Source organism: Hemicordylus capensis, chromosome 5 (genome assembly GCF_027244095.1).
Source record: "Hemicordylus capensis ecotype Gifberg chromosome 5, rHemCap1.1.pri, whole genome shotgun sequence".
Lineage (NCBI taxonomy): Eukaryota > Metazoa > Chordata > Lepidosauria > Squamata > Cordylidae > Hemicordylus > Hemicordylus capensis.
This window is the reverse complement of record NC_069661.1, coordinates 169289007-169314475: the sequence shown is the minus strand read 5'-3', so window position 1 is coordinate 169314475 and position 25469 is coordinate 169289007. Positions and strand designations below refer to the sequence as shown.

At 41.4% G+C, this 25469-nt stretch overlaps 1 long non-coding RNA gene across 4 annotated transcripts in view; it reads left to right on the top strand.

Annotated features, from left to right (window-relative positions):
• Positions 1-20095, top strand: part of LOC128328098 (uncharacterized) — a 52057-nt gene extending 31962 nt beyond the window's left edge. For all 4 annotated transcript variants that reach the window (XR_008309001.1, XR_008309003.1, XR_008309002.1 and 1 more), the window contains exon 6: positions 16831-20095. This is a non-coding gene — a long non-coding RNA (uncharacterized LOC128328098). The remainder of the gene's footprint in view (positions 1-16830) is intronic.
• Positions 20096-25469: the final 5374 nt, after the last annotated feature.

The window sequence follows — 25469 nt, the reverse complement described above, 5'->3', positions numbered from 1 at the left end:
TCAAAATATATCAACCCATTTCTTTTCCATCTCTCCTCCATCCTCCCTCTGCCTTGGCACCCCAACTCAGCATTAGACTAAAAGTGTTTTGCTTTGTTTAGGAAATGAGGGTACTGGACGGTCATCTCTTCAGGCAGATTAAGGCTTAACTCTGATGACACTGATTAAATGTATTTAATGTTCCTGGAAATATAGGCTTCTTTACAATCCTGTTAATTAAAGTAATATGCTTTCAGTATTTGAACAGCTGTTTACGTACATCTAAAGAAGCAGCTCCGTCATTTTTGCTGCTCCGCATTTGAGTTGACCTCTAAGTTAACCCTTTAGTAGGTGATATGTTATGTATGCATGCATATGCCATTATACTATATACATGCCTCTGCACCATACTTTGCGATTGGATTTATACTTTTGAAAGAAAAGCTGCCTGCACTAGATAGGTTAGAATTCTAAAGCTCTTAGCACCACAGTAACCTCTTCTGGCCACTAGAGGCATGAGTAGTTATGTGTTATAGGTCCCTTTTGGTCAGCTAAGAGTCAGTCAGAACTGTTCTGTTGTTGTTGAAGGCTAGTGCTTGCTCGGGTATGTTGTTTTATGTCTCTCTCAGTATGTAATGTTTAGTTTCTTAATACATCTCTATTTGTTTTTTGAACTCAACCTAATGTCTCCAGATATCTCTTGGGTTGAACTTCTTTACCACCAGAGTATACTTTGCTAGATGAGAGTTGTAATGTTTCTCTTCACAGCACTCAACACTATCTGATAAGACAGTATTATGTTTTCGATGCATACTCATTAGGACTTCAGACCAATTAAGAACCTTTTTGTTGATGGGTTATCTGACTAATAACCAAGTAAGAACCTTTTTGTTGATGGGTTATCTGACTTTGGACCAATTATATTCCAGGGGTCATCCCATGAAATGGATTGCCAAGAATTTTAGGATGAACAAATGGAAGTATTTTTCCACACAATGCATAATCAGCTTGTGGAAATCTCTGCCACAAGATGTGGTGACAGCCAAAAACATGGATTGCTTTAATAGGGGTTTGGATAACTTCATGGAGGAAAGGTCTATCAATGGCTATTAGTCTAAGGGCTATGGGCCACCTCCAGCCTCAGAGGTGGGAGGCAAGGTGGAATGCCTCTGAATACCAGTTGAAGGGGAGTAACAGTAGGAGAGAGAGTGTGCCCTCAACTCCTGCCTGTGGGCTTCCGGCAGCATCTGATGGGCCACTGTGTGAAACAGGATGCTGGACTAGATGAGCCTTAGGCCTGATCCAGCAGGACTGTTCTTATGTTCTTATATTTGAATAAATGTATTTATTACCAAAATCTTAATATGTTATGGGTATATTGAAGATAGTTTAATATACAGTTTCATAATCAAAAACTACCATATTGGTAAAGGTAAAGTTGTGCACTCAAGTCGGTGTCGACTCCTGACAGCCACAAAGCCCTGTGGTTTTCTTTGGTAGAATACAGGAGGGATTTACCATTTCCTCCTCCTGTGCAGTGTGAGATGATGCCTTTCAGCACCTTTCAGCCTTTCAGCATCGATGCCTTTCAGATGCCTTTCAGCATCGCTGCTGCCTTTTCTGGGAAACATTCTGGGAAACCTTTTCTGGGAAACATTCCCACAGGGATTCAAACCAGCAACCTCTTGCTTGCTAGGCAAGTCATTTCCCCACTGTACCATTAACAATTCCTTCTTCATTCTCCATTACATTAAGACATTTTTTAAATGCCTTAAAAGTTTCTCCTTAACATGTGACTTCACCAGTTAAAATTTGCCCCAAACATTTCAAAAATCAGTCTGATGCACACACAGTCCAAGTCAATGGATAGTGATATAATACATGGAATACTCTTGCCATGTATATCTCTTTGGGACCTTCTGGATGATACATCCTCTAGCCCCTCTACATAATGTGGTGATGAAACGTGCACACACATGTCTTTCCTCCCTCCAATGTTCTGTTCCCTTCCACATAAACAAATTAATTTGCACATAACTTTAAATTCTTTAAAATAGTATATAATTCATACATTAAGCTTCAGATGAAATTTCCTTCACAAAATGATGAGGTAATGAGATGGCATGCAAGGTGAGGAGGAGATGGGCACACACACACTCCTCCTTCCATGTAATGCACAGGGGCCAATATTCATGTCATTAGAAAAGGCCCTTTTAGGAACAGAGAGAAAAATTTAGTTGCCACATCTAACACAGCAAAAATAATTCTGTAGACACAGAGTCTACTCTCTTTTGTATATTGCTACAGGAACCATTGTTTACAGCACATGTTCAGTGCAGATTATTTACCTATAGGGAATAATTTGAACACACTTTTGCTCTGTGTAAAATGGAGAAAAATAGTTGTTGTTCAAACAGGGGGCTTAGTAGACAAGCCAGCACCAATAAGAAGTCTAAGTAAGTGTACTCTGGGTGATCTATGCATTCTGTGGCCATGTGCATCAGCCACGGAAAACCATGGTCTCCGAGGCCACCATGGTGCCATCAGTATGCAATTTACCCTTTCCCTTCTGATCTTTAGAGGATCCTTGGTAGCAATGGAATCGGTAAGGTAAGTGAAGTGATTCGTCCACAGGATGGAGAACACATCTCCCAATGAATCTTGGCCTTTTCCTGCCCTTTAACAGAAGGCAAACTGCCCCTGAACAGACTGTGGCATTGTTTGTTCAATCAATCAATCAATCAATCAATCAATCAATCAATCAATTATCTTTATTACAGTCCAAAACCAGAATAAAATAGCATGAGGCAATAATTATGAGGAGTACATACATTAGGATAGGACAGATGAAGCAATAAAACCATATTACAATAAGTTACTACATTAAAATTATTACATTAACATTACAATAAACTATAATTACTATAAAATGATTACTACAAAATTACTAATAACTACTAGAGGTTATAAACTATAATTACTATAAAATGCTACTCTGTTGTGAGGAGGACTGTAAAGCTACTTCCACAGCTCAGCTTAAATACAGTAAAATGCATTAAAATTGGGAGAGAAGAGGGGCAAAAGTATGAGTACAAGATCATTACATTTATATTCAAAGTTGTATACATCTGTCTATGAGAGGATAAAATGTAAGATTTTAAATGTAATTTTAAAAAATGTAATTTTTTAATAATAATAAGATATTTAAACTTTAGCAAGGGGTGAATAAAACAGGATAACTAGCTAAGAGCGAATCAGGCAAGTAAAATAGACAGTGGCTAAAATCAGAACAAGACTAATACATGGTTATGGACTGGCAGTCAGAGCCCAGCAGATCTTTAATGCTGCCACACAGAACTTGGCAGTGTTATACGTGAAGGCCCGATCTTCATCCAAAAGCAGCATCCTAGTGTAAACTTGACTAGGATGGCCAGGGTACCTGAGAAGCAGTAGAAGTATACGCTAGGGATGTGCACGGAACCAGGCAGTAGTGGCTCAAGGGGGTGGGGGTGGGGTCTCACTTTAAGGGTGGGGGAGGGTGCACTTTCCCCTCCCTCACTTCCCCCTCCTGCGCTTTCCCCCTGCTGGCGCTCAGTATTGGTAAAAGCCTTCAGAGCGGAGCGACAGTGTACCTCCCTACCGCCCCTTTCCCTTCTTCAGCCAGAAGTGGCCAGAAGTACTGGGCGTGTGTGTGCACATCACACTCGTGCACATCAGATGTGCGTGCGCGTGATCACAATGTACACGAGTGTGACATGCGCATGCGCACCCAGTACTTCCAGTCACTTCCGGCCAAAGAGGGAGAATGGGTGGCAGGGAGGTACACTGCCGCCCCGAAGGCTTTTACCGACACTGAGTGCCAGCAGGGGAAAGTGGGGGGAGGGGTAAGTGCACCCTTTCCACCCTTAAAGTGAGACACCCCCACCTTCGAACTTTGAAAACCACCCTCCCCCAGTGTTTGAACCTGTTCCGAGGCCCATAAAAGGGCCTCTGAACAGGTTCGTGCACAACCCTTGTATAAGCTTGTCATGATAGTCCTTATAAAAGGGGCAAGATAGGAGTACATGCTCTGTAGTGTCTACCTCCCCAGTGTCTTTCCATGATTGGTAGCTTTCTGTATTTGCCTTCCAGCACTGAGGTTTTTTGTAATTTATCTGAAGTCCCAGAGTTTCTAAAAGTGAAGTGGTCTTTCCAATGGCTGCTGTAGTATCTTTTAGTGAATCTGCAGCGATGAGCCAATCATCAAGAAATAGAACTATCTAGCATTTGTTTTATTTTGCTCCCGCAGATCTAAGATTAGGTAAAGGTCTCCAATACTTTGGAATGTATTGGGAATAAAATCCTGGTCCTGCTGTTGAAACTTTTTCTATTGTATCTTTGAGCAGAAGGACTTTGGCTTCATCCCTGAGGACTTTGGTGGGATGTGTGGTAACCATACAGGTAAAGGTTGGCTTGTGTGTGAATGCCAGGGCATAACAAATGTGTATTATGGTTAAGACCCTTTGGTCTGAGGTGATGTGGTTCCAAACTGGCGAACATGCACAAGGCAAATGACCGTTGTCCAAATGGAAGAGTCATTGCTTCTAAGAGTATGAAGAGGTCCTCTGTTTCTGTGAGGCTTTCTTGTTTGAGGTGAATGATTGCTCTCCCCTCAGGAGGTATTGCTGAGAGTGAAAGGAATGGTCCAATTAGGTTTGTTGGGAGGATGAGTGTGAAGATTGATAGTGTGAACATTTATTCAGCTTTGGCAGTTGAGATGTAGCAGATTGGTATGTCATAGAATAACTGTGCTCTTCATCCTCTGAACCTTTTGAAGGGTCTCATCCATTTTATCACAGAGGGCTTGGCCTTCAAAGGGGAGGTTCTCAGTCTTTGAGCACGCTTCATATATGAGCCGTGATGACCACAGCCATGCATGCTTGCAAATTGCCAGAAAAGTTGCTATTACCTTAGCAGCACATTCAACAAAGTGCCTTGCGGAGTATAACTCTTGTTTAGCTAATTGTGCAGTCTCCTTTAAGAACACCTTGGCTGGATCCCTTTATCCGGACGCAGCTGATCAATGAAGGGTGACACCTTTTCTCAGAGGAAGTGATTGTACCTTGTGTTATATGCTTGGTAATTAGCAATGTTTAGGTGCAAATCCTCTGTTGAATAAAGACGTCTGCCAAAGGTGCCTAATTCCTTGCCCTTTCTGTCTCCTGGATTTGAGCTAGATCTTCCCCTAGTTTTTCTCAATGCCATCTCCACCATCACATTTGGGGTAGGATGTTTCTGTAGGAAAGCAGATTATTATTCTTCTGGTTGAGCTTGATAGAAATTTTCAAGACACTTAGTGAGTTGGGGAAATGATGGTGGCTTCTTCCAGTAGCCCTTAAATATATCCAGTAAGGCAGAATTCATGGGCAAAGAAGCTGAAATGTGGGCATCCGCATCAATGAGCCCAAACAAGGGGTCCAAGTCACTCTTTTACTGCTGGTCTAAATTTACCCCCAGTGCAGAAGCCATTCTCCAAAGAAAGTATAGTTTCAGGTCCTCCAAGAGGGAACTTGGTTTTGGGTCTGTTAGGAGGTCCTGTGGCAACAATCCTGTAGAAGCTAACAGGGAGTGTGAGGATTGGCCTTCCTTTTCCTGTTTGGAATCTGAGAACTCAGGTTCAATGGGTTCCTCTTCCTTTGGTGGTGTTGGTTCTATGGGAGGCTCTGTCGGTACCGAAGGAATCTGTGGAGACTGATTTGGTGGAAGATGTGATGTCTCTTTACTTCTAGATTTTGAGGGGAGCAGTTTTTTCAGTGAGCTGTGACAGTTTCAAGGGCAGTTCTTGAGGGTGCATAGGTTCTTGACGCCTGCTACAACATGGGCTGGCTCTACTGTCCAAAGGACGAGATTGGGACTGACACAGTCTGTCATAGTGACCTGTCTGGTTCCTTCCATAGAAATGATGTTCCAAGTCTGTATAAGAACCATAAGTTTCTCCCCTTGGTGTTGAGCCATGCAGTAACTCTGACTGCATAAATTGTAGCGTTCTTTCAGTCTGTAACCGCTCCTTTAGCAGTTATAAACATGGTAGACTCGCTCCCATCCATGATTTGTTCCATCTCCACATTCCTCAGAATAGAGAGAGTTTATTGGACAGTGTTCCTTTCTGCGCTCATTTGAGTGGTATTGGCTATCATAAGGGTAGGCATATCTGTCCCAATCTGAAGCCCTATGTCCGTTGGGAGATGTGCAAAAGTCCTGATGGAAAAACTGGTCCTTTAGATCCAATCTCAGAGTCAGTTTTAGTTTTGTTGGTGGCGGCAGCCCACAATCCTGATCCTCAGGGATATAGTGGTCACTTTCATTCACGAACAGGTATTCCGGTTTCCCTTGGTCTGAAGAATGCAGCCAAGTAGGTCTGTAGTCCAGCAGGTTTCCCGCATCCTGTGTATTTCTTGATGCTGATGGTGAGCTATCCTTCGGGATGAACTCCAACAAAACACTTGGGTCAGAGTAGTTTTTCTTTGGAACTGATGGAGCTATGTGGGCAAGTTTGGATCTGGCCTGGATCCTCAGTCTGGTGCCTCTTTCCTCTTTGGAATTTGTGGCAGGTGATGGCCCACTGGTAAGTGTGGCTGTTGCTGCAACCCCTTCTTCTTCTTTTTCTTTAAGGTACCACCGGCGCAGTGTCCAGGTGGCTCATTGGACCCAAAGATTTCGTTGTCAATCCCGATACTTTAGGCATTGAGGGCAGGGTCTCTAAGGACACAAAGGACGTACTTGGTGTAGGGTCTGGGACAGAGGTGCACCTAGGTAATTTTGGAGAATGGAGAGCCAGCGTGGTATAGTGGTTAGAGTGCTGGACTAGGATCGAGGAGACCCGAGTTTAAATCAGCCATGAGACTTGCTGGGGGACTCTGGGCCAGTCACTTCTCTCTCAGCCTAACCTACTTCACAGGGTTGTTGTGAGGAGAAACTTAAGTATGTAGTACACCGCTCTGGGCTCCTTGGATGAAGAGCGGGATATAAAATGTAAATAATATGGGTTATAAAATGCATAATATGGGATATAAAATGTTGTTAATAATAATAGTAATAATAATAATAATAAGAAGAAGAAGAAGAAGAAGAAGAAGAAGAAGAAGCAGCTTTACTGGGAACAGACTATATTCTGCAACGATATCTATAACAGCAGCAACAACATTGACAATAAAATTCTGGCATCCCAGGTCCTTGGGAAGGACTCGATGTCTGGATAAAACAAACCAGTCAATAACACCTGTCTGACTGTGTAAAATAATAATAATAATAATAATAATAATAATAATAATAATAATTAAAAAAAATCCCAGTGGTAATTGGTGCCCTGGGTGCAGTTCCAAAAGACCTTGAAGAGCACCTCAACACCATAGGGGCCACAGAAATCACCATCAGCCAATTACAAAAAGCAGCTTTACTGGGAACAGCCTATATTCTGCGATGATATCTATAACAATTGACAATAAAATCCTGGCATCCGAGGTCCTTGGGAAGGACTCGATGTCTGGATAAAACAAACCAGTCAATAACACCTGTCTGACTGTGTAAACAAGAAATAATAATAATAAAGGCCTTTGGAGGGCCCCTGCTGCAAGTTAAGCATCATTTTTAACTCTTAGGTTCTTGAGAGCACAAACCACACACCACCAGGACAGACTAAAGATGATTTGGAGGCCCCCAGGGGGGTATGGATGCCCTGGACTTCATCCCTGAAGTCCAGAGGTAAAAGCGCCTCTGCTCTGAGACCCCTTTTGGTAGTGGTGCAGTAGGTGCCGATGGTAAATCAGGTGAGAGTGGTGTAGTCTTCTTGATGCTTGATGGTGCGGTGGCCAAGGGGATCTCCACAGACATGTTTTTTTCCATTGGTGGCCACAAAGTCCTGTGAAGAGTGCAAAGCCTGTTTCCACATTGCAAGAAACGCTGTTCTCTCTAGCTTGTGTAGTGAATTTCTGGCAGTGTGTGCAATTCTCCACCACATGTGATTCACTGAGGTAGAATAAATGCTTGCTGTGGGTTTGGGGCGATAGAATTTTGGCCCCACAGCATATACACTTTTTGAAAACTATCTTGCTCACCATATGACACAAACAAGATATATAATCTCCTTTCCCAGCAGCAGGTTGGTGGGGTGTGTGTGAAGAAATTATTATGCAAAAAGGTAAAGCAGTGACTACCTGAAGAAACAGGAGAAAGAGATTGATAGATTGATAAGGATAATCAATCAACTCTTTTTTTAAAAAAAGACAAATACTTGTAGGACAAGCTCAGAAGTGTCTAACGAGGTCGACTGAAGCATGGATGATGATGGACTGAGGGGATGAAGAGATGCATAGCTGCATATAGTGGCAGGGTTGGGGGTTCCTGGCAAAACAGGAGCGAAGAAGCTTGGAAGTTTCCCGACATGGTCGCAATGCATATGCAAAGCCCATTTGTGTAAGACAGAGACCACGTTGAATAATAGTATATGCAAATCTAGTGGCATAAGTCTTTGTATGTATATTCCTTTATATGGAATATGTCATAAATTCACCAACCTAAAAATGGCCATGCATACTAACCCTCCACAGTATGGTTCAATATAATTTCTCAGTGCATTACCTTCAGTTTGGTCACGAATGTAATGCCTATTACTTAAGAAAGTCAGTTTGATCCAGAATAGGGTTGGAACCAAATTTGCTCCAAAGAGACATTTGAAAGAGAATGAAAAACTGGATGAAAAACCAATGAAGAAAAAGAAATTAAAGAGGAATCGCTGGGTTCCTCACAAGGAAAAACCCAGGGAATTTTCTCAGATGGTTTCTCCATTCCTGGATCCAGTGGACAACGAGATGGACTTAACCATGTGCAATACCCACCTTCAATCTCAATTTACTGTCATTCAGATGGGAATCTTCACTGGATTATTTTGAGGATGGAAACGATAGACCTAAAAATATATGGCTTGTTGTAGTAGCTCAATATCCTAACAAAAACTATATCAAGAGCAGTAAACCTGATGTATGATTCCAGAGATTACAGCGATGAAACATATCATAAAAATAATACGGTTATATCCACCATAAACTAAATGCGGTCCCATGGCTTTAGAAGAGGAAATCTCAGGCGTGACATTTGAGATGGTAGTGATATGCTCTGGGAGTTAGGACTCCCAGGTGGTAGACTTTAAAGATCAGCTAATATGATGTATGCATGCATAAGTACATGCCATACCATTAATCCTCAGGTTTGATCCATATGACATACTCCTTCATGCCTGCAAATAGTTGCCTAGAACAATAGTGAAAATCATATTCACCCACAAGCTGGTTGTGCATTCTATCTACCTATTTCTCTGTCTCTTCAACCATCCATCTATCCATCCGATATGGTTCTGCCACCCCCGGTGTCCTAACCTTTCATTAGAAAAACATATGTTTATAGCACTTACGTAAGACACACATGGCAATGCTACCAATTAAGATATCCTGAAGAAAAAGCAACCACATTCACCGTAGAAGTGCCCCTTGTACAACAGTGTGATGTTTATGTAAATAATCAGATGTGCATACAAGTGGAGCTGCAAATATACAGCAATATTAATTTGGCATCTTTGGTATACTACATAAGCATGGCATGTTGATAGCCTAAGAAGGGTCAAGCTACACATTAATTCAAGCATGTACTGTATCAGAGTGCCTCGATTGGCTGCAGGGATTCCCTTGGTTTCCTCCAACCCCTCTGTGCATCAGGGGAAGGCGGTTAACTGCCTCCTGTTACACTCTTCCATTAAAGCCCTGGATGAGAGTGCCCACTCTCGCGGAAGCCTTCTCTGCAGCAGAGTTTTGATCTGAATTATATAGCCCCTTGCACCTAGGGCAGTCTCATGAGACCATGTTCCACAAGAGGCCATCTGCCTCGTGTGAGAGGATGCCAGTCCCTGGCAAGAGTGTCTGCTAATTAGCCAGGTCCCAGACTTCCTGTTGTCTAGGCACTGCATCCAAGCACCCAATAGCGCCAGCAGTGTTAAGCTGTTTTCTGCCCATTTCCTCCTCCACCTCTACTGCCACTCATCTACCCACAGCCTATCCATCAGCCACAAAATCCCCAAATTTGCAGCATTCCTCTGCTGCCTCTTTCTCTGGATGGTTCCTGGAGCCCTGACATGTGCTTTGCAAGGGTGTATTTCTTCTTAAATGCTAACTAGCAACCAGATTGGGACCCCCAGGAATTAGCACTGTGGCAGGGAGCCATGCTTTAACCTATGTCCACCATTTCTGAATCTGGATTCCGCCCTACCCCACCCCCGCTCCAACCCCCAATACCTGCTATTTGCAAAAGAAAAGAGCTTCAATTGGTGCCAATAGGAGCTTTTTTGCTTTGGCAAATAGCTGCCATGACTGGGCCCATAGAGGAGTAACGTTAAATCATGACCCGTGGGGGAGTAATCTAGCGGCACATTAATTTAAGCACATTATGCAATCTTGTGCTCAAAGTAATGTGTAATCTTTTCATAACTGGACAGCCACCTTGTTGGTTGAGAGTAATAATTGCACTGATAAGGGTTAGGGACCATCCTGATTCTCTTGGATATTTCAGCGTAGTCCTATTACCATATTATGTTCAATGCACATACAATTTGTTTACAGTGTACAAAGATTTGTGCACACATATAATTGCTCATACATTATGTTAAATACACATATAGTAGTAAACCTTCATCTGTACCCTGCATTTGAGGGTGCCTGTACAGGTTCCCTTTTAAAATGAGCACATGGGCAGTTATCCACACAAAAATATGTACATGTGTACAGACACCTGAACACTCATATAATGCAATGTCTGAATAGGGCTTGTAACCAATGGACATGCAATATTGGTTGTGTTCCTGGAAAGAATTCTACCCATTGCAAAACAAACATGATTTTCAGAATAAACAATATACCCTTCTTTTCCTTCATAAAGATTATTGCAGTATAGGAATAGCATCTAGAAAGTGGCCTTTAGAAGCCTGGGCTCTGTCTGTTCATAAGTACAGCAGCATATATACAGCTACCACAGTCCACTGGATTGGGATGTATATCTGTAGAACAGATATAATCATGGCTCACATGGCGTCGGTCATTTTTCCATGAGTGTCATCATTCCCAGCTTCTTGATAACCCCTTCATAAGTCTGGGATTCTGTAACTTGTAATTCACGGTTCATCCTTGCTTTTCCCACAAATAGTCCACAAATAGCAAAATGGCACTGTGGATCATCGGCAGATAGCAAGTTGAAGGTGTGCTTATAAATCCATTGAACTTCATTAGACCCACTCAATAGTTCAAGTATTTCTGACAAATTAAATAACATATCTTAAAAGTATGTGGATTTTCTGCATTAGGTGAATTTTCATGTCCTCCCACACAATAAAAATGTAATGTGAAAACTGTTCTCCACTTGCCACTATAATATATTTTAAACTGTGAGTAAAATTTATCTTTGAAAAAAAGAGAGAGGTGCTAGTTTAATCTTATTGAACAGCAATCTAAAATTAAAAGCCTCAGATGGAACTAGTCTGTAGTAATTGAATAAAAGTTTTTTGTTTGGTCTTTACCTTTTTCAATCCTCCAAGGGTGGTTATTCACCCAGCAGGAGGAGGGGGAATTTCTCTGGTGCAAAACACATCTCAGTAAGAGCTTGGCCAAATTAACAATTAGCTCCATGTGCAGGCAAAACACACAGGAAGGAAAGGTTTTTCCCTTTAATCTTGCCTGTTAGCAAAAAGGGGGAGCAGATTTTTGCATTTCCCCAATACCCAGCTATAGAGGGACCTTAGACTAAAGCATTCAATCCAATGATCCAGTTCTGTGCAAGTATTAGAGTGCTTGATGGCAGGAGGAAACTACCAGTATTTCTGGGTTTCCCCAGAATCTTTTTCTTAACTTTCAAGGTCTTTAAAGATACAATGTTTTAAACCAGCCAGTTTGCATCTCAGAGCACAGAAAGGGATGACTCAGCACTAAAGTCTTCCATGTGCTGCAGAACTGGTTTAGTCCAGTCAGGGAGATTATCCATTAACCTGGCCTGAGCCAGGAAAGGATTTTTCCACTACCCACAATCTGCTACAGAGAGTTAATGCATTTTTAGCCTACTTTTCAGCAGGCTTATGAGATCACCCAACATTCCATGTGTGTGTGTCCCCAGGTATCAACTTTGCAATGCCTAGACAAATATGAACCAAATTGGGTACAGTTGAAGGGACACATAGGGACACCTCAACAGTGTAGTTTGTGATGATGTCATCCACCCCTCTTTAAGATAGTGGATGCGTAATCCTTTGAGGTGCAAGTAGGCTAACTTGTGAAACACCTAATGGATATGAACCAAATTTGCTACAACTGTAGGAACGCACAGGGATGTCTCAATGACATAGTTTGTGGTGATCCCATCCACCCCAATTCAAGATGGTGGACATGTGAACATTTGAAGCACAAGTGGGCTAACTTATGGACTGTCTAACCAATTTGAACCAAATTTGCTACAGCTGAAGGGACACATAGCGTCACCTCAAACACATCGTTTGTGATGATGTCATCCACCCCAATTCAAGATGGCAGATGCATGAACGTTTGAGGAGGAGGAGGGCTAGTTTGTGAACTACCTAACCGATTTGGACCAAATATAGTCCAGTTATAGGAATAATGAAAGGAAAGTAGGCAGATTGGTTCTTACTAGAACAACTTAAAATCTATTTTAAACCTCAGGCTGCCAGAGGCAACTCCCTGTGTGGGCATGCTCCCTCCAGAGTGAAGTTGAAGCAACCTAGCCTGTTCCCTACATCCACCCAGTCATCAGCTGAGTTCTGACCTGGGTAGGATTTGGTAAGTGGGGAGTGGAGAGAGGGGAGGTGGAAGAGGTATTGGAGGGAAGGCAGAATGCAGAGGGAAAGAAGAGGCAAGGGAGGAGGATGCAGTAAATGAGGAGGATCCAACAGAGCTGTCAGATCTCTGATGTATGTTGCCATGACAGCAGGGAGCCTTCTGACTGTTGGAAGGCTTCCAGCTTCCATAGTGGAGCTATATCCAACAATTTCTGATAGAGGGCAAGTAGGGTCTGACAGATCTATCTGACCCAACGTGACACACAGCCCTAACAACAACACTGGGAAACTGTCGTTTAAGTGCTTCCTATGAACCAGAATTGTGAACCATGTTTTGATCCTGGTTTGTAAGAAGCACTCAACCACAGTGTCCTGGTTCAAATGTCACTGCAAGTTAAAACCAGGATGGCATGTTTTAAGCAAAATATCCAGGGAGAGGGGGAAAGGGAGGAGAAGGAAAGAGCATTCAGGCATATGGCACATTTATTTATTTATTTATTACATTTATATCCCGCTCTTCCTCTAAGGTGCCCAGAGCGGTGTACTACATACTTAAGTTGCTCCTTACAACAACCCTCTGATTCCTGATCTAACAAATTATGATAACCAATTAAACACCTTTTACATCATACTAAATCAAATATGGGACTCCTATGACGCTCACATTACCAGGCTACCATGGATTTGAATTAAATGCTTGGTGAAGGATTCTTGTATGGACCTCTGGCAAAACAGACATAGAGCATACCTAACTGAGATAGAGGGATGGTCAAAGTTCAAGCTCAAGAGCCTCATGCTAACATCTTAATATGGCTAAGAGTAACCATATGCTCCATTGTGGTGTCCCCCCCACCGCCCGACAGAGATGTGCTTTTCAAATGCAGAGCATGAGGCCTGGTCTACACATGCCACAGGATAAGGAGTAGAATCCTGAGTTGGTAGAATGAATTGTACCACTTTAGAGTTCAGACAGTGGGATGCCAATTAAAGCAAAACAAAACACAAAACAAAACTAGCACACCAGTGTGATTTTCAAGCAAAGTCTGAAGTGGCACCGTCTGTTTTATCATCTTAGTACTCTGCTGCCTTATTCCCACTCCATTCTGCTGTATGTGGAGGCAAGACATTTCTTTGGACCTTTTCCAAATGAGATAGCCGCTGAGCCTTCCAGTTGCAACAAGGGAGCTAGAGGTGTATAGTTCACATGAGACTATGAAGGATGTATATAGGATACATGCTTATATTTTTGCTATATCCAAGTAATGCACAGAGATTTTCATAGCACAGTATCCTTTTCTTAAAACTGAGGGTATATCTTCCTCCATACATGTGTTTGCTGTTTGCATACAGAATATTATATTGAGGCATTAAAGGATATTTATTAACAACTAAGGAAGTCCATATTTAAAAATCATGAGCTTCCATATTGGGAATATTTAGTTGCCTCTTAAAACTCATATTAATGTAAAGAAAATTAATGATAAGATGTTAGACTGAGATGCCATCATGCAAACTGTCAGAGATGGGCAAAACGTTATTCTCATTTCTTGCATGGGTGAGTGCCAGAACCAATTAAGTTCTCATATATTCTCAGAGACAACAATGTTATACATAAAGGTCATACAAAATTGCATGTATTGGTTTATATTATACTTGGTTAATTACAAAGATGTAATAATGCAAGCAAATCTTCCAGAAGCACAGATTCTCAGATTTGGGCTACTAATTTCAAATGAAAGATAGAAAAAGCAGCACAGTGTTTATTTAGAGCTACTTCAATTAAGGGACAGATTTCAACGGAAGGGGTCCCTTTTTAGAAACATAGTGTATGGATACTAAGTCATTAATTGGCTAGAAGTCCTGCAAGGATTTTAAAAATTTCAAAAGAAGCTAGCCTGTTTATTTGTTCAGATTGCCTTATGAAATGATAATACCATTTTGATACATTAATACCAAATCTAAAGCAAGAACAAACAAAACGTCTTTCATAACCATTGCGTCTTTAAAGTTATGGGACCTTACAAAATCATTTATGGAATCCCACAGCAGTAAAGCAACATGTTATTATGTCAGATTGGAAAGTATCCTCTTATCCGCACAAGAGCCATGTAGTAAGAACTGGAACATCAATTTGCCTATTTCATCTTTGCTCCCCATCCCTTCTTCCTTTTTGTGTAGCGTCTTTTAGATTTTAAGCCATTATAGCAGGGATCCATCTACTGTCCAGTTTTATTATGTATTTATTTACTACATTTATATCCTGCCTTTTTCCATTGAATTCAAGACAGTGTATATAAGGTTCATCCATCCAGGCACTTATCGAAATACTAACCAGATCGTTTCCACAAGGTGGTTGCGCCATGTGCCCTCAGACACATCATCATCATCATCATTATTACATTTATATCCTGCTCTTCCTCCAAGGAGCCCAGAGCGGAGTACTACATACTTGAATTTCTCTTCACAACAACCCTGTGAAGTAGGTTAGGCTGAGAGAGAAGTGCTGGCCCAGAGTCACCCAGCTAGTATCATGGCTGAATGGGGATTAGAACTCGGGTCTCCCCGGTCCTAGTCCAGCACTCTAACCACTACACCATGCTGGACCCACATGTGGGGCAGCCATATGTGTGGCACTAATACTAAAATTTATCTGGCACTTCAGAGAATTAAAAACAACTCACATATATTTCATTAATCCTTACAATAACCCTATACGCTAGGTCAGTACTATTGTCCTCATACTGCAGATTGGAGGAGAGGGGATGAGGCTGTGTGAGCATGACTTGCCTAAGGCCACCTAGTCACCATGGTTATGGTGCAACTTTATATGGGGCATTCTAGCTCTAAATTAACACAGCAGCTAGCAATTAGTCACTACAAAAAATGGAACTAATATGTTCAGTGGTACAGCGCATATTTTGCTTGAGGAGGTCTCAGGTGTCAGCCCTGATAAATCCTGAGAATGCTAGAAAAGGCTCCTGTCTGAAACTCTGCTTCCAGTCATGATAGACAATACTGAAGTAGATGAAGCAAAGGCCTGAGTCAGTATGAGGCAACTTCCTATGTTCTACCACCTGCTTTCATGTGAATCTACCCACTCTTTCAGGGGTTTGGTTATAGCTTTGTTCTGTGTCCTCCAGGCACTTGAGGTGTGGTGAGTGGACACATGGGCAGGATATTTTAGAGCAGAGATGTCAAACTGTGGCCCTTCTGCAGATGTTGGCATACAACTCCCATCATCCCTGGCTATTGGCCACTGTGGCTGGGGATTATGGGAGTTGTAGTCCAAAAACTGTGGCTGGGGATTATGGGAGTTGTAGTCCAAAAACAGCTGGAGGGCCACAGTTTGACATCCCTGTTTTAGAGCATCCGACTTGGATCTGGAAGTCTGTTTGTCAGATCATGTATAGGGCCCTCTCCCTCCTTACTTTCCACCATTATGTGAAACCTTTCTGTGCCACAGGGCAATTGCAGAAGGGAATGACTGAACAGATGCTGCTATGGTTTCTTCTCTTATTTCTAGGTTTCTAATTTTTAGGCGGCAATTGAAGCTGTGCATGGATGAAATGATTAGATCAGATCCAATTCCAATCTGATGCAAGTGATTATTGAATTGTGCAAACAATAATTGTACCGGCACCATTTTGGGACCAATGCATCATCCTGTAGGATATAATCTCCCATAAGAAATGATGTGAAATCACTGGAATTGTTTTGAGTCAGAACTGGATAAAACTTTCAAGCATGACAGACCTTTCTTAGAGCTGATGGTGAACCCTTGGAGTTTGATACCTGATTTTATGCAGAAATGCCAGGGTTTCAAAGAAACAGACATGCCTAATTGTTTACATGTTTGCTTTGAATATATATTCAGATGAGGTAAACAATATTCATTTGCAACTTCCTTGGCCAAAAGAAATCCTGTCGTTGATATACATTAAATAGTCTTGATCAGCCAAATATCAGATTCTCTTCTCTCTCTGTCTCTGCAGCAAAGCATCTCCCCATCGCATTCCTCTTCAGACAGAGTCCTTCACAGAAGGATGGAGTTTTGCTCAAGACACCTTGTAATATACTTTTCTACCCACACCACCCCAAGCACTGTGACTGGAAAGAAGATGAACCAATTGCAGCATGCTTTGAGCAGCTGTAAGCCTGAGTCATTTAAGCAGAGATGTCAATCATACCACTGTTCTTTCCCCTGCCTTGGGGTTTTACATATATGGCACATCACCAGATTCGACAACAAAAAAGTTTTGGGACATCATTTGTATTAGAGAAAAGCATGAAAACAGTCATCTGCTCACTGGATAGCTGGAGTTTGATACAGTCCAATATGATACAGAAAATATTTTCTCAGGGGGTGTCAGTTAGTTTGCATCAAAACCTATACAATGTAAAATACTGGTGATAGGGTTATTCATGAGATTAATTGATGTAGGTCATTGCTGTATGTTCTCTCTCTCTCTCTCTCTCTCTCTCTCTTGCACAAACACACGTATACATGTATATTATTTATACATTTATTGTTGATTAACAAACAAATATAATGTGCAAGACGTTTTGGCTTCTGCCGTCTTCATTTGCTCTGATGTTATATGCAAGGTGAAGTAACAGTTGAATGTCTGTGATGGAGTGTTCAGCAGTCTAGGATTAGCTGCTGTGGACATGTCATGCACTGTCTTTGAGGTTGAGGCTTCCTGGGGCTAGGGCACTATCCTGAGTGCAAGGGTCCAAAAGTTCACTCTTGCTTCCAATGTCATGGCATCCAATGGCATATCTGTTGCAGTGACTGACAAGTTAGATAGTCTGTCAAAATGTTTGGCTATTGGTTGGTCTAATTTCTTTTTGTTATAATTGCAGAATTGTGATTACAGAAGTGTGCACACAGGTCAATTGTGGCCTTACCCCCCGTACTGAATATTGCATTCTGATCATTTGCACTCAATCAGGTAGATCACATTACAAGATCTGCAGTTGATGTTCTGTTGGATTTCATATGTTCTTCCATTTCTAGTCCTCTTGAAAGGAGATGTGTCACAGAAATAGGTACAGGCAGTTGCGGCTGGTGAGGGTGGTGCCGGGGGATTGGGGTGGCGAGAGGCACCTTTAAAAATAAATTAGCAGATGCTTACCAGCATTACTGCAGCACCTGCAAACTGCCTCCAGCAGCGGCACTCCACTCGGTATACTGTGCAGGGCAGCGGTGCTGTGTGGGGCAGCGATGTGGCCCTGTCCTCTGTGTGTGTGAGTGTGTGTGTGTGTGTGCGCGCGCGCGCGCAGAGGCCATTTGTGTAGTCAGCATGGTGTTGCTGACCACGCAAATGGCCTCCACACAGAAGCTATGACCACGCCGCTGCCCCACACACTGAAAAAACAGGCACTAGCTATATTTTCTTTCTGAAGATAAAATCCTACAACCCCGTGCACACTGGGACATAACTGGGAGTAAACCCCGCTGAATGCAATGGGACTTATTTCCAAGTGAACTATGGATATTGATTGTGCTGTTAATCAGACTTGAAGCCCATGTCTTTCTTTTCTTAGATTGCCTCCTTACTTCTTAGTTTTTAAAAGTGAGAGTTTATTCCTTCCAAATTAGGTAGTAAAGCCAACTGAACCTAATGCTTGTGGTGAGGTTTACATCCATCAAATTTAGTGGATTCAACTGGCTTAATTCCGAGTAAAGGATTTATAAACAGTGTGATATCTTTGTGAGTGTTTAACAAATCAGATGGCTGAACATGTTCATTGACCAAGGAAAACACACGAATCACCAAATCAAGCACATACATTAAATAATAATTCACAATGAAATACAATTTAAGACTGACATTATTCTCTCAGTTCATGTTATCTGGTTCCAAAGTTCACCAAGAAAGGCAAGTGAGAGCAAACAAATCCTGCAGATAACCTGTACAAACTGCAATAATAAAAATAAAAAGGCAACTACTATTTGCAAACTCAAAACCAGTGCCCCACAACTTTACAAAACTGCTGACTGGGGGTATGAATTTGCTGGAGGTGCATTTTGTTTACTACTGACTGGCTGGCAAAATGGATTTTTGAATAATGGCCACTTTTTCTAGTAGGATATATGAAGGAATTAAACAAGCATATGTTTAAAGCTGTTTTAATCTCTGGCTTCAGATTTCCCTACTCTTAAGTGAAAGGTTGCTGGCATAATTCACATATAGATCACACGCTTTAATCTTAAGTATATTGATAACAGAACTGAAAGTCTTATTTTCACCCAGACATTTATTATAAATCTGAAATTGTATGATTAATTATGACTTAACTGAAGTCATAAATCATTTAGGGTATGATCCAGCCCTTTCATGCTGGCTGGATACAGCTGCTATTATATCAGCAGTATCATCTGTTGACAAATTTCTGTATTTGGGCATTTCCTGAATTATGTGAGTGCATCTGCATGAATTCTAAGTAATGCAGTAGTCACACAGAAGGGAACATATAGTGTGAGGTGTTTCAACAAAGAAAAATATACTTTTGATCTGAAATAATACAGGATATAAAAGAAGAGCAACATGGTCTTTCTTTCTTTCTTTCTTTCTTTCTTTCTTTCTTTCTTTCTTTCTTTCTTTCAATGCTGACTGGCAGGATCGATTTCTATATAAAGAGAATTTCCAGGATTCTTCATGGGGAACATCTGAGAACCTGAATTACACTTTCATTTGTTTGTTTGTTTGTGGGTGGGAGGGAGAATATAGTACAACGCTGAGCTTGGGAGATATTTTTCAACCAGAATAAAGGGGAAACATAAAAGAGATATACAATACATACAATTGCAGGACACACAAAGTGCATGTTCTGTTTTGAAATATATGCATTTATAAGATTAAAATAAATTAAGATTGTTAATTAAATCAGGAATCCATTCTGATTCAAGATGGCAGATGCATAAATGTTTGAGGCGCAAGTGGGTTAACTTGTGAACTGCCTGATTTGAACCACATTTGCTACAGATGTAGGGATACATACAGACACGGCAAACACATAGTTTGTGATGATGTCATCCACCCCGTTCAAGATGGTAGATACATGGACGTTTGAGGCACAAGTGGGCTAACTTATGAACTGCCTAATCAATTTTGACTAAATTTAGTGCAATTGTAGAGATAGTGAAAGGAAAGTAGGCAGATTAGTTCTTACTATCACAACTTGTTATGTATTTATTTATGTGTATAAAACGTGTATATGCCTCCTTTCAAATAAAACAATTCCATGATGGTTTACATGATGATGATCATAATGATAATAATGATGCTGTACCATGAAAGACACTTTACAGAATGACAAAATATAGATTCATTCTCTGAGGCACTTACAATCTAAAACTGGACACAGGGGGAAGCAGCATACAGTTCTGCAAAGAAGAGAAAGATCAGGTAACGAGAGAGTAACAAGAGAAGAATGTGCATTCTGTTCAGTTTCACAGCAATGGGATTTGCAAGAGTGTATTAAAGGTAAAACAAATAAGTATATTTATGTAAATATACATTAACAGAAACATATGCCTTCATGCATATTCTTGTTCGATTTTATATAGAAAAAATAAAATGATTTTATTTCTTAAAATAAAAAATAAAAATTAATTTAATAGTTCTCACATGTCTTTCCCACTCCCCCTCCTTTTGTCTTTAGAAAGTCCAGTGTCCAATTGATCCAATCTGCTTTGGGAAGGAAGAAAATAAAACAACTATCCAACTGGAACTCCTGACTTGATCCAGTTCTTCTGTTTTCAAGTACTTTAATTGCAGCTTTCCAAGAAGGCCCACAAGACTGCCTGAGCCACTTTGGAAGGGTGGTATATAAATCAAATCAAATCAAATCAAATCAATCAATCAATCAAACAAACAAACAAACAAACTCAAGATTTACAGCCCTAAGCAAGGGGTTAGGGTTGGTTCAACAACTGTCTCATGCATCAGACATCCATCCATCCATCCATTATCTCCCTCTGGGTCTATTCACAGCAGAGTTGCTAATTGACTACACTAACCAACCTGAACCAACTACTACACTTTATGGGTATAGACAGGGAGATACTGGAATATGTGGTAGAAGTAAGAGATGACAAGATCATGTAGGGACTTGCCTCTACATGCTGGCGCTGGGACCAATTCCAGTCCTTTGCTGAAATGGTGACACCTTATTGCTCAAACTACATGGGGTCGCAGGCCTGCCCCCCCCCCTTTACCTTTTATGTCACTCATGTTTTCCAAGGACTACAGGGAGGCCATGATTTGGTTAAAAGTGAGAGCATGCAGGTTTTGGGACTTGTGGATTTCATTAAGTCCCCCTATTCTCTCCCCCAGTACTCTCCCCCCACAATAATTCAAGAACTGGCTAGCGACCAACACTGGTACACTTTGCTGTGCTGTGAAAGGGACCAGGCTGAATGAGGCCAAATGCAGAGAGTAAGGGCTCTGTAACTGAATATTAGCCTACTTTCTGGTGTGTGTCCATGTGTGTCCCCACCCACCAACTTTGCAACACCTGGACCAATATGAACCAAATCAGGTACAGTTGTAAGGACACCTCAATGGCATAGTTTGTGATGATGTCACCCACCCCAGTCCAAGATGGCAGATGTGTGCACTTTTGAGGCACTAGTGGGCTAACTTGTGAACCGCTTAACTGCTTTGAACCAAATTTGCTACAGCTGTAGGGACACATAGGGATGCCCTAATGGCATCGTGTGTGATGATGTCATCCACTCCAATTCAAAACGGTGGTCGCGTAGACATGAGGCGCAAGTGGGCTGTCTAACCAATTTAAACCAAATTAGGTACAGTTGCAGTGAGTGACGTACAGGGACACCTCAATGGCATAGTTTGTGATGATGTCATCCACTCTGGTTCAAGATGGTGGACTCATTAACTTTAAGGCACAAGTGAGCTAACTTGTGAACCGCTTAACCGATTTGAACCAAATTGGCTGCAGCTGTAGGGACACATAGGGACACCTCAGTGGTGTAGTATGTGATGATGTCATCTACCCCAATCCAAGATGGTGGATATATAAACATTTGAGGCGCAAGTGGGCTAACCTGTGGACATTCTAACTGATTTGAACCAAATTAGGTACAGTTGTAGTGAGTGACACAATGGGACACGTCAGTGGGGTAGTTGTGATGATGTTATCCACCCTGATTCCAGATGGCAGAACCATAAACTTTTGAGATGCAATTGAGCTAACTTGTGAATGTCAGCAATCTGGCCACCTGGTAGGGAAGTCTAGGATGATAGTTAACAAAAGACCAGTCTGGGTTGCAAAAGTGAAACACGGCTCAAAAATATCTCTCTCTCTGGCTCAGGCAGAAGGCTGTCGACACTAGGGATGACATATGTTGTCTTCCAGCGGCTAACTGCAAGCTGTAGATGTGCTTTATAGTCCGATAACTCTCAGCTTGCAAGGATTCAAGGCTTATCAGCTCTCTGCAAGAGGCGCTTACTTCTCCTGATGGATTCCAGATGTGCCTGCCATCTTGTGACCCGCCTCTGCTGTGGAGTCAGTGGGGGTTGCCTGTACAGATCATCCTCCGGTTCATCAGTCCCTGTCTCTGCTGCCTCAGACTGATGTGCCTGCTCTGAGACATCAGCCAGACCTGCCTCAGCTGTCTCTTGGGAACCGACAGCCGGGCTCTGCCCCTCAGGCACCCCTGCATCAGCTGAAGGGCCATCAGCATCCCCTTCCTCCTCGCTATCTGAGAGTGAGGGTGTGGCAGTGAACCGCTTAACAGATTTGAATCAAATTTATACAGCCACAGAGATACATAGGGACACCTCAACAGCGAAGATTGTGATGGTGTCATCCACCCCGATTCAAGATGGTGGATAAGTAAACTTTTGAGGAGCAAGTGAGCTAACTTGTGAACCGCTTAACTGATTTGAATCAAATTTGCTACAGCCATAGGGACATATAGGGACACCTCAGCAGTGAAGATTGTGATGATGTTATCTACCCCGGTTCAAGATGGTGGATGAGTAAACTTTTGAGGCGCAAGTGTACTAACTTGTGGACAGTCTACCCAATTTGAACCAAATTTGCTACAGCTGAATGGACATATAGGGATGCCCCAATGGCATGGTGTGTGATGATGGAACCCAACCTGATCCAAGATGGCAGAAACATAAACTTTGAGGTGCAAGTACACTAACTTGAGGACTGTCTAACTGATTTGAGCCAAATTTGGAACAGTCGTAGTGAGTGACACACAGGGACACCTCAATGGTGAAGCTTTTAATAATGACATATACCCCACTCCAAGATGGCATACGCATGAACATCTGAGGCACAAGAGATCTAACTTGTGGACCTTGATTTGCACCTCATTTAGTCCAGATGTAGAGACAATGAAAGGAAAGTAGGCTGGTTAGTTCTTACTAGAACAATTTGTTCTTAGTATTCTGGGTGCTTATTATTGGCCTAAGCACAATATTGTGCTGCTGTTCCTCTGTACAAAGGAGATTTTATGGCAAATAGGGAAGGGCAGATGATGCCTGATCCATTTGCCAAGTAATTGCTGTTGCTTAACGCCCAGTGGTTGACATGTTAAGAATTCCAACTCAGAGGCCCTGGGTTCAAATCCCTGATAAGCCATGAAACTCCGAGGATGATGAAGCTGACCCAGAGAACCAGTTGTAAGTACCATAGATTTCAATTGACTGACATGCACCTAAATAATCCACAAGATCACAACACAGGTATAAATGCTAAATCATTTTTCAATATGTTCCCCAGCGTTTAATATATTTGTTGTAAACAGAACTTAGTTTTTGCAGCATTTTTTTTTAAGTTGATGAAAGACACTAGTGCAATGCCACGGGGATCAATAGATCTTGTTAGAAACAAACAGAAACCATTTGCACATATTATTACATTTAAAATCAGAGCCTGATTGGAATTTTTAAAAAATAAGGAAGAGCAGATCTCATCAAACATAATTTTATTTATCTATTTAACATATTTATATGCCACCCAAAACCTGCATCTCTGGGCATCTATCATCCCTATAATGAAACAGGGTTTCAAATAAATATATTTCTATTGATGAATGAAGCTATATGCATGATACCTTCAACAGTTTCAAGCTGCTGTATGTATTGATCAAGCTTATAGGAAGCAAGGTAAAAGCATTATGACATTTTGAAATTAACTGACCTTTAAATTTGATTTCAAATTGCTTTTTTACAAAATCTAAATTATTTGTTGAAACAAATAACATTCTGACAGATGGCATGTAATATTTAATATTGAAAAGAATGGATGTTAAAAATTTCAAAATGGATCCTGAAATCATATGGATCCTGAAATTATATGAAAATTTAAAAAGAATGCCACATGCCAGAATTCACTGTATTCAATTTCCAGGGCACATGTTGAAATTGATACTTTCATTGCTCTCCTGATCACTGCTGACTGCCTTGTGAAAAAAGACTTGAGATTAAACTATGATATTTCATTTTTTTGGCCTGCTTAAATCATCTGCAGCTATTTGCATTACAAGAACTTTTCATTACTACTGTTCTTCAACTGTGACACATTTATTTGTAGGAAGCAAGTAGACTGACAGTCCCATAGCCCAACAGGATATACTTCACAGGATTTCTCCCAGTTATTATTCTTGCTGCCTTTAAAGGACTAATTCTAGGTAAATCAGACCTGTTGACCTGGTGACCCTCCAAGGCAAACACTGTCATTGGCTACATATTATGACCTGCCAGGTACTGATCCAGGGCCCACAATATATGTGATTAACTGTACATGTGTACAGTTTACATTGACCATATTATGCATTGCATACATTGTACTCAGATTGTAACATGCAGATAGGGCTGAGATCCAGGGACAATGCAAACCAGTGTTACTGATAGGATGGACAGGCCCTAGGACACTTGAAAGCTAGTTACATTTCTGGCCAGGGGCCTACTCGTGAGTAGGCGTGGCGCGATCCTAAAAAGCAGGTTTGCTGGAGCGCTCGCTCCGCAAACCTGCTTTTTAGCAGGGGTTCTCGAGCAGGTTACCCGCTCAAGAACCACCGGGCTCGGCTGCGAGCCCGGTGGTTCTTACGGTCAACAAAAATCGGGCTAGCCTCTGTTAGCCCGATTTTTGTTGATTGTGAGAATCGCCCCACTATCTTTTATGTTTTGTTGTTTAGAAGGTTGTCCCAGTAGGGATCCTGTAGAGAGGGTGGGGAGTGGAGTCAGAAAGGGAAAGGAGGAGAAAATGGAGTTTTCTGAATAAGTCAAATCTATGTAAGATTACTTTCTGTTTTTGAGGGAAGCAGCTATAAAATAAATTCTTTATTGCTGTGGTGGTTTTACCAACCAGCCTTGGCAATCTCTGCCCTTTATTTTATTTTTATTTTTTAAAAACTGATGGAATGGTAAGGCAGTTAGGCATGTGGTGGGAATGATAGTCAGAGACAAAAGGTATAATAAAAAAGATTCAAAAGTTTACTTTGTTCAAAAAAGTAGTTAAAGTCAAACAGTTACATAGATGTTGGACCTTAGAAGAATTGCAACTACAAAACTGAGCAAAAGAACAATTAAAAGTTGGAACTGGCTCTTCTTGCCTGATTTAGACTTAGACATTGCAAAAC